This window comes from Macaca mulatta, chromosome 11 (genome assembly GCF_049350105.2).
Source record: "Macaca mulatta isolate MMU2019108-1 chromosome 11, T2T-MMU8v2.0, whole genome shotgun sequence".
Taxonomy (NCBI): Eukaryota; Metazoa; Chordata; class Mammalia; order Primates; family Cercopithecidae; genus Macaca; species Macaca mulatta.
This window is the reverse complement of record NC_133416.1, coordinates 91,320,005-91,328,770: the sequence shown is the minus strand read 5'-3', so window position 1 is coordinate 91,328,770 and position 8,766 is coordinate 91,320,005. Positions and strand designations below refer to the sequence as shown.

Here is an 8,766-nt window from a genome sequence, read left to right as displayed (position 1 = left end):
ATGTTATTGAAAAATTTTTAGCTTTTGGCCTTTTGAAGAGGCTGTTTTCCTCGCTGCCTTTAAATAATCAAAATAATCAAGCTGCCATGTTGTGAACTTCCCTTTGGAGAGAACCACATGTCAAAAAAACTAAAGGCACCATCTAGCCACAGTCAGCAAGTAACTGGAGTAGGCATGCTGGGATCCTACAATAAACTACAAGTTACCACAAGCCATGCGAGCTTGGGAACAGATCACAAAATGGAAAAAGAGTAGATGAGTCTAAACATGCAGGGCATGCTAAGGTCATGTATTTAAGTTTAACAAGTTTTGAATTTGCCATTTTGTCAATACATAAAAATAGAAGACTCATAGCTGGGAATGTACTTTAGGAATATTACTGATGAAAGATGAAGAATGTTTAAGGACCGTACCAAGTAAGAGGGAAAACTACTGTCTTCTGTAAAAATAACAATGAGATGGTTAAGACTCTGAATCTGGAAACTGAATATGGAGAAAGGAAAATAAAGAATGTTATGAAACTAAATTTGTGCTATTATATGCCAGAATAAACACTCAAAAGCTAATTTCAAGCTGACACCAGAGTAACATCCTGACACAGCTCTTGTCCTGGTGTGCTAGAGTTCTCGATGAATCTACTGGTCTTGATTCACTGGCAAAGACAATCAGCGGCTATGTCAGTACAAGTATCTAAAACATGGCCTAACCTAGATCCCAGAAGGTGTGGGTTGGGAGTTGGTGCCTGCTATGGTGTACTATAAGCCCTTTCTCTGTTCTAGGCCTACTATAATGTTCTGTCTGGGGAAGAAAAATTTCCCAAAGCAGCCTATCATCATGAAAGCCAATGTTTCAGTAGAAGAGCTGAGGAGAAGATTTCTTTATGAGTATGGGGCTTGTCTCAGTTACTTAAAGTCACATGGAGGGAGGTTTATTAAATGTTAACAAATGCTTTTTAAAAATAGCTGATGTAGAAAATTTTATCATTTACATTATCAAAAAATAATGAAGTATCAATCTATTAAAGATGTGTAGATCTTTAAAAGACAGAAATGACAAAACTTTATTAAGAAATGTAAAAGATGATGGAGATAAATGAAAATCTGAAAATCGAATTATGTTTGAGTATAAGAGGCTCAATATCATGAACATTAGAGTTTGTCTAAAATACAATCTACAGAGCCAGTCTAACTCCAAAAATGTTGATATGGTTTTAAAACGAACTTCTCAAGAATAATTAGAATGGGCACCAATACAATTTATTTATTTATTTATTTTTGGAACGGAGTCTCGCTCAGTCACCCTGGCTGGAGGGCAGTGGCGCAATCTCGGCTCACTGCAAGCTCCGCCTCCCAGGCTCATGCCATTCTCTGCCTCAGCCTCCCAGGTAGCTGGGACTACAGGCGCTCGCCACTGCGCCCGGCTAATTTTTTGTATTTTTAGTAGAGACGGGGTTTCACCGTGTTAGCCAGGATGGCCTCGATCTCCTGACCACGTGATCCGCCCGTCTTGGCCTCCCAAAGTGCTGGGATTACAGGCGTGAGCCACCGCGCCCGGCCAACCAATACAATTTTAAACAAGGTGGATGAATAAATTGTGTCAGTACCAGGATATATTATGTAGTTATACTAATTGTAGTAAAGTATATTGTCATTGGAATAGATAAATGGACCAATTGGACATAATAGAGAGCTCAGACACAGATTCACACAATTGTGGAAAGTTTATATGTGACAGAAGATTTAAGAATTCAGCTGGAAAATTATAGACTAAACACAAATGGTGATGAGACAACTAGTCTTCTTGTGAATATAGTAATAAGCAGATCTCAATGTTGCTGAAAGTAAACTCCAGGGGTATTAGATAATTAAATGTGAAAATAAAGATGTTAACTACTTAAAAAGGATATATAGGGAAATATATTAATACCCTGGTAGCAACAAAGAATTCTTAGAGACATTGAAAAAACAAAACAAAACAAAAAAACAAAAACAAAAAAACATAAAACAAATAGGCTAATGAATTTAAATATGCCAAAATGAATATATTCTCTACATTATAAGGCAGCAGTCAAGTAAAATACATTTTATCATATATATCCAAAATAGAATTAGTATCCATGAAATGTGCTAATAAATAGAAAACATTTTTAGGTCTATTAAACTTAGTAGGCACTACATAAATGTTAGTTATAATTATTCTTTTATGAATATATAAAGAGCTTCTTAAAGTCATAATAAAATAATCTAAGAAGCATCAACTTTATATAAAAGTGAGCAAAGAATATGAATAGCAATTTGCAAAAAGAAAAATAAAATGGCCAATAAGTATGTTGTAGTCTCATTAGTAATCAGGGAAATACAAATATCATTTCTATCCAGCGGACTCGGAAAAATAAAAAAAAATCAAAACAAATTTTATTTTATTTTATCGAGACAGGGTCATGTTCTTTCCCCTAGGCTGGAGTTAAGGGGTGTGACCATTGCTCACTCCAGCCTAGAAATCCATGCGATCCTTCTGCCTCAGTCTCCCAAATAGCTGGGACTAAAGGTACATGCCACTGCACCTGGCTTTATTTTTATTTTTATTTTTTTAGAGATGGGGTCTCACTCTGTTGCCCACGCTGGTCTTGAACTCCTGGTCTCAAGCAATTCTTCTGGCTCAGCCTCTCAAAGTGCTAAGATTAAAGGCATAAGGTTGGCAAAACAATTCTTAAGAACAGTTGTTAATAAGATTGAGGGACAATGGAAAGCTCATTAATTATAGGAAATAAAAATGGATTCAACCACTCTCTAAAGCTATTTAACAAAAGCTTAGGAAAACTGAAAACTAACATACTCTATACCCTAGTGATTTAACTACTGGTAAATACTATATATAGTTTTAATACATATGCACAATGTGACATTTATAAGAATATTGCTATGTTTTTCAACATTTAAAAATTAGAATTAATCTAAATATTCTGTAAAATTCAAATGGGCAAATGATGTTCTGTTTATAATATGACATATCACAACCAATACACTAGAGATACAGGTATCAACAGTAACAAATTTCAAAAACATAATATGTGAATAAATCCGGGCAGTATATACAATGTCGTACCTTTTATACAGAATTTTAAAATATATAAGCCAGTGTTATATATTTGTAAATAATGAAAATAAATAATAAATTTAAAGTAATAAACATCAAATTCAGAAAAGCAGGTACTCAAGAGATGAAAGGATGGGCTTGTGGTCAGAACAATAGATATAGAGAGAAGTCTATATATATAAGTAAAGATATATATATAGAAGTCTTCAACTTTTAAAGCTATAATTTATTTAAAATAGAAAAATGAATCTGAGTTAAACACAGCAAGAGATTAAGATCGGACCATCCATACAAAAAGAAATATATATATTTGTTGTGTTTTTCTAATAGTTAATGTATGGTTTTTTTTTGTTTTTTTTTTTGTTTTTTTGTTTTTTTTTTTTAGAGTTATAATGCAATCTTTATTTAAAAATCGAATCTGCCAGTTTAGCGTTTTCCACCAACTCGGGGAGCTGAAACTTTCACAGGCTTCACAATCTTTTGCTTAGGTGCTGCCTTTGTAGGTGCCTTAGCAGCAGCCATTGCAGTCTTTTTAGATGCTTGCTTAGCCTTTTTTGCTTCCTTAGCAGCCCTGATAGCTTGTTCTCGTTGAGCCTTTCTAACTTCAGGTTTCTGATTCCTCTTGGCCATTATATCAGCAAGAGATGCACCAGTAATGGCCCTCTGGAATTTGACTGCTCGGCGGGTTCTTTTCTTTTGAATTTCTTCCGACCCTTTTTGTGCTTCCTTCTGTAGAGGACAGTCCAGTTTATCTGCCGAGGATTCCTCTTGGAAAGGAACGCCGACTCGCATTTTGCATTAAGAAACTGGAAAACCTTCCCGTCGGTCCTGGCGTAGCGCCTCCCGTGTCCGGGGTAGATCTTGTACCCGCTAAAACTGCACAGCTCCACCTTCATGGCGACGGATTCACGGGAAGAGAAGAGCAGTTAATGTATGTTTAAAATATCTTATAATAATTACAGTAGAAAAGAGTTGATAAATGTAGAAAGATAATATAAGCCTAACCTTGACAATTGTTAGATTTGTTGTAAGGGAGAACAGACAAGCAAGGTCAAAGGAGATTGGGAAAATAAGACTATAATTCTGTCATAAACAGGAAAGGGGGATTCAAGAAGAAGAGGTTTTCTGGAGAAATAATACATTCAGTTCGCCAGGAAAAAGTTTCAGGTACATTAAATATCTATAGTTAGTAATACATACCAGGAATTGAATATAGAGACAGATAGGATATAAGATGCAGTTCTGGAGGTTATCAATGTAGAAACTATACAATTAGATGAGGGTAAGGGAGTAATTGAAAAGAAGCAAAACTCCTTTGAAAATTATTATTTGCATATGGCAATCCAAAATTGCCAACAAAATTAGACATAAACACAATAATAAATAAGAAAGGCATTATGAAGATAGAATTTAAAGAATATGCAACAGTGTATGGACTTGTAGGAGTGGGGCAAGCTTGGTTGAGAGAAAATCAAGGGAGAAAGAGGATTCAAGCATAAGTAGAAGATCACATGCCTAAGGATATCACTTTCTCTAGTGATTTTTATTTGTGGGCCTCCCGATTATTCCTTCTTTTATACATTAAGGCAGCAAGGAAAGCTTTGAAATCCAAGTATACAGTGACAGCTTTATAAAATGCAATGTGAAGGAAGGATTACTCTTGACACCTTCATACTTCAAATCAATTTGTTTCTAGTAGAAGTAAAGAATTTTGTTAGCTACATTTGGCTTTATGGAAAAAGTGTTGCAGATATGTAGTAAGCTATTCTGTGGTTTTGGCATCTAATAGCATAGCATTTATTTCTACTCTACCTTCAGTCTTTACTTAAAATATTACATTTTCATTTCTATCTACTCCAGTTAAATTTGTTCTGACATAACTTTCTAACTGAAGGTGGCCACATGAGTTCTTATGGTTAAACAGTAATGTGATAACATTTTTACTCTTAAATGTAATATTTACTAAGATGAATAATCAGTTTTGACAGTAAAATAAATTTGTGTATGAAGAAAATACACAATGCCTAGACATTGTTTATTGAGTAGTTAAAAAGGAAAAGAAATGTAGGAGCTATTCATCTATTTCAAGGTGTAAGACTAAGAAAAGGAAAATACCCTCAAAAAAAAAAATAGAAGAGGGGAAATTATAGAAATAAAAATAATAATAAATGTAGATCAAAGCCAGTGAATAAAACTCATCAAATAAACAATTGTTTTTAAGATGTGTTTACTGTCACAAAAAAATGTAAAATGGGGAACCTAAGTTTAGAAATGTAATTATAGACCAATCACAGTAATGAAAACAGATGCCAAAAAGTAAAAAACAAACAAAAAAAACCCGCTAAATACAATCACAACAAAAACCCTAAATCTAAAAATATAAAATAGAGCAAATTCGGGGGGGGGGGGGGTAGCAAAGCCTGACGTCACCATAGTGGTTTTCTCCAGATGTGATGAGAAAAAAAATGCTTTCACACTAGATGATATTAACTGACCCATTAACAGCAAAAGAAAGAGACCAAGTAGTTATTTCAATATGTTCAGAAAAAAGTAATTAGATAATTTCAAAATGTATTGAAGATAAAAACACTTCACAATCAGCAGGTAAATCAGTTAATTTGCTAAAGTGACTACCATAATCCTATATGTAGAGTTAATAGAGAACAATATGAAACCACTTTTTCCTCCCATCACATCTGGGAAAAATCACGGTCATTGCTTTGTTGTCTTGTAGATTTTTTTTTTCTAAATTTGTTTTGCTTTTTAGATTGAGGGTTTTGTTGTAATTTTATTTAGTATTTTTGTGTCTGTTTTCATTACTGAGATCAGTCTGTAATTACATTTCTAAACTTGGGTTCCACATTTTACATATTCTTGTGTGAGTACACAAATCTCAAAAAAAAAGTTTATTTGTTGAATTTTATTCACTGGCTTTGATCTACATTTATTATTGTATTGCTATAATTACTTCACTTTTTTGGTCTTTTTTTTATTGTTCTTAGTCTTACACCTTGAAATAGATTATTAGTTCCTGTATTTTCTTTCTTTCCTTTTTTAATACTCTATGAGCAATGTCTAAAATATTATATATGAGATAAAATTTAAAAACTTCCCTTTAAAATAAACAACAACAACAACAACAAATCAGAGAGAATGACCATTGCCACTGATTCTGCCTAATGTTCTGCAAGTGTTTGCTAATGAAAAAAAAAAATATATATATATGTAAATAAAGGTTCAGGAAAAAATCACTGTTTACTAAGATATCTCAGTGTGTTCCTCATTGTCTTACACATTTTGTTGCTAATATAAATGATGTCTTTCTAAGTCGTATTTTCTGTTTTATATGGGTGTATAAAAATGCAAGTATTTTCTGAAATTTTATCCCTTTTCATCAATTTTCTATATTTTTCAAGATTTCTCAGTATGCAGTGTTATGTATAGAAAATTTAAGTTCTAAATTCTCCCCAAAATAATCTATTAGGATTTCTCCAGGATTTTAAATAGCTTTTGAGATAATCACTCTAGCGTGTACTTGAATGAATTATACAAGAAGAGACTTCGTTTTCTTGAAGATAATTAAATTGAGAGACTATTCAGAAAATCATGGACCCCCATTATCTATTTTAACATATGTTTTTTTCAATTTAGCAGAAATATCTCTGAATATAAGTGAATATTTCCTGGACTTTCTTATAATTATAGGTGATTAAGTTCTGTTAAGTGGGACTTAACTGTTAATGGAAGTGTTAATGGTATATGTTACCTCTAGTATCCACCCTTAATGGCAGAGACAATGCTTCTTTCCTCCTGGTTTCTCTTCTGAGTCTAGAATTTGAATTCATTACTAGGACCGAAGCATGAAGAAGAAACCAGATATTGACTTTGGTACCAAAACCAGGTAGTAACACCCTAGGTCCTAATGCTTGTGGAGCTAATTTACTAATTCTAGTCTATCCATTACCTATTTATGTGTGAGAAAAATTTGTGTTTAATCCACATAAATTTTGAAATTTTATTTTTCACTTACTCACAACTGAGTTAAATTCTGTATAATACAGGTGTCGTACCTTATAAGAAATGAAGGCCTATTATAAGAGCATCATAATGAAGACAGTGTATTGCTAAATTAGAAATAAGTAAATTTGCTAATGTATTACCTAAATCACATAGATCCTTAAAGTAGACCTACAATAAAAATGAGAAATATGTATATTTTAACAGTCATACTGCATATCAACAGGGAACACAGGTTTAATCAATAAATGTGCTAGGAAAATAGTATTCCCAGTATTACTATATTCTATTTCAAACAATATTAACTATGTTTTGAAGACTGGGCCATATATCAGATGAGGGGAAGGAAATTATTTGTTGAACAACTTGAAGATATGAAGAATACTTGTTTTTTAAATTAGAAGACTGAAAGTTTAAAGGCAGTGCTATTTTACTTCTGTCTCATTGTTCATTGTCCTATATTACAATTATTTAGATAAGTTATTACTTTCATTTGAGTATCATCTCCTAAAGGGTGAATTTGTCTATCTATACCCCAATGGCATGCTGTTTTATGCAAAATATTCATACTCATAAATATTTATAAAGTAGTGTTTTTATGTAATTGCTGCAGAGCAGCAATTATTTTAACCTAATATAGCTTTATATTTTATATATATCAGCCTTCCCTCACTTGACTTGATTACTGAGACTTCTCCTTGAGAGATTGGATGATTTCTTCATTTCTGATTCTGGAAACCTAAGGGCTAGGCTCTGGATTTTAGGGGATACACAAATATGGTTAAAATACCCTACAAAAACCCTTATTTGAGATAGCCCCCACACACTTTTCTGAGGCAGTCATACATTTCCTCTTTTTTTTTTCCATTTTATCACTTGAAAAAAATGTCCTGCATACGTGGAGCAAGTCTTACCTTTCTGGATAAACATTATGGGCTACTAAGAGCCATATTAATCTCAAAATTCAATTTTCTTTTCAATAAATAGTAAGGATAAGATGATGGATTGGCATTGTATTTATCTATAATCATTACAGGAATTTATGGGTAAATAATATAGATCAAGTGCCAAAATTCTCAATGAATACAGGAGGTTTTCTGAGAGGTGTAGTGACATATATATTTAAACACAGGAAATATAATTTATCTATCAGGATGGTGAGTAAATGCAATAAAAATAGACAATGACCACAAACTATTTTCATACATAACCAGAATGTTAATATAACAATGTTACACAATTTTTTTAAACGAAAATACGTGATGGAATATAAAATACTTGGTAAATTCAAAGGTTGAAATTATGGGTAAGCCTATTCCTTAACAGTTTTTAATTATATTTAAGGCATGTGTATTATAAAGTATAAAAGTAAGATATATAAATCTGAGAACCAAATTATTTTTCGGGAAATTTTGGTTAGGACAGAATATCTTATGGCTGACTACTGGGTGTCCCCAGTACACGCTCTCCTTTCTTGCAAACATGTGGGTATTATCTGCTCTTCAAAATATTACATTTTTAGCCTTCTGTAGCTCCACATACCCCTGAGATTAAGTTTTTTTCACTCATATAGTTGTTGAGTTTAAGTGATGATTACCACTTCCAGGACTCAACTTGAAAAAATTTGCCACGCATTCCTGTGGCCCTCTCTCC

General features: G+C 32.8%; 1 non-coding gene and 1 pseudogene across 1 annotated transcript; one reads left to right on the top strand and one right to left on the bottom strand.

Moving 5' to 3' along the window:
- Positions 1–572: 572 nt before the first annotated feature.
- LOC114671191 (small nucleolar RNA SNORA3/SNORA45 family) lies at positions 573–701 on the top strand. The gene has a single exon (XR_003721078.1). It is a non-coding gene; the product is annotated as a small nucleolar RNA SNORA3/SNORA45 family (small nucleolar RNA).
- A 2,782-nt stretch (positions 702–3,483) lies between these two features.
- On the bottom strand, positions 3,484–4,009 carry LOC698942 (large ribosomal subunit protein eL24 pseudogene; annotated as a pseudogene).
- Between the last annotated feature and the right edge of the window lie 4,757 nt (positions 4,010–8,766).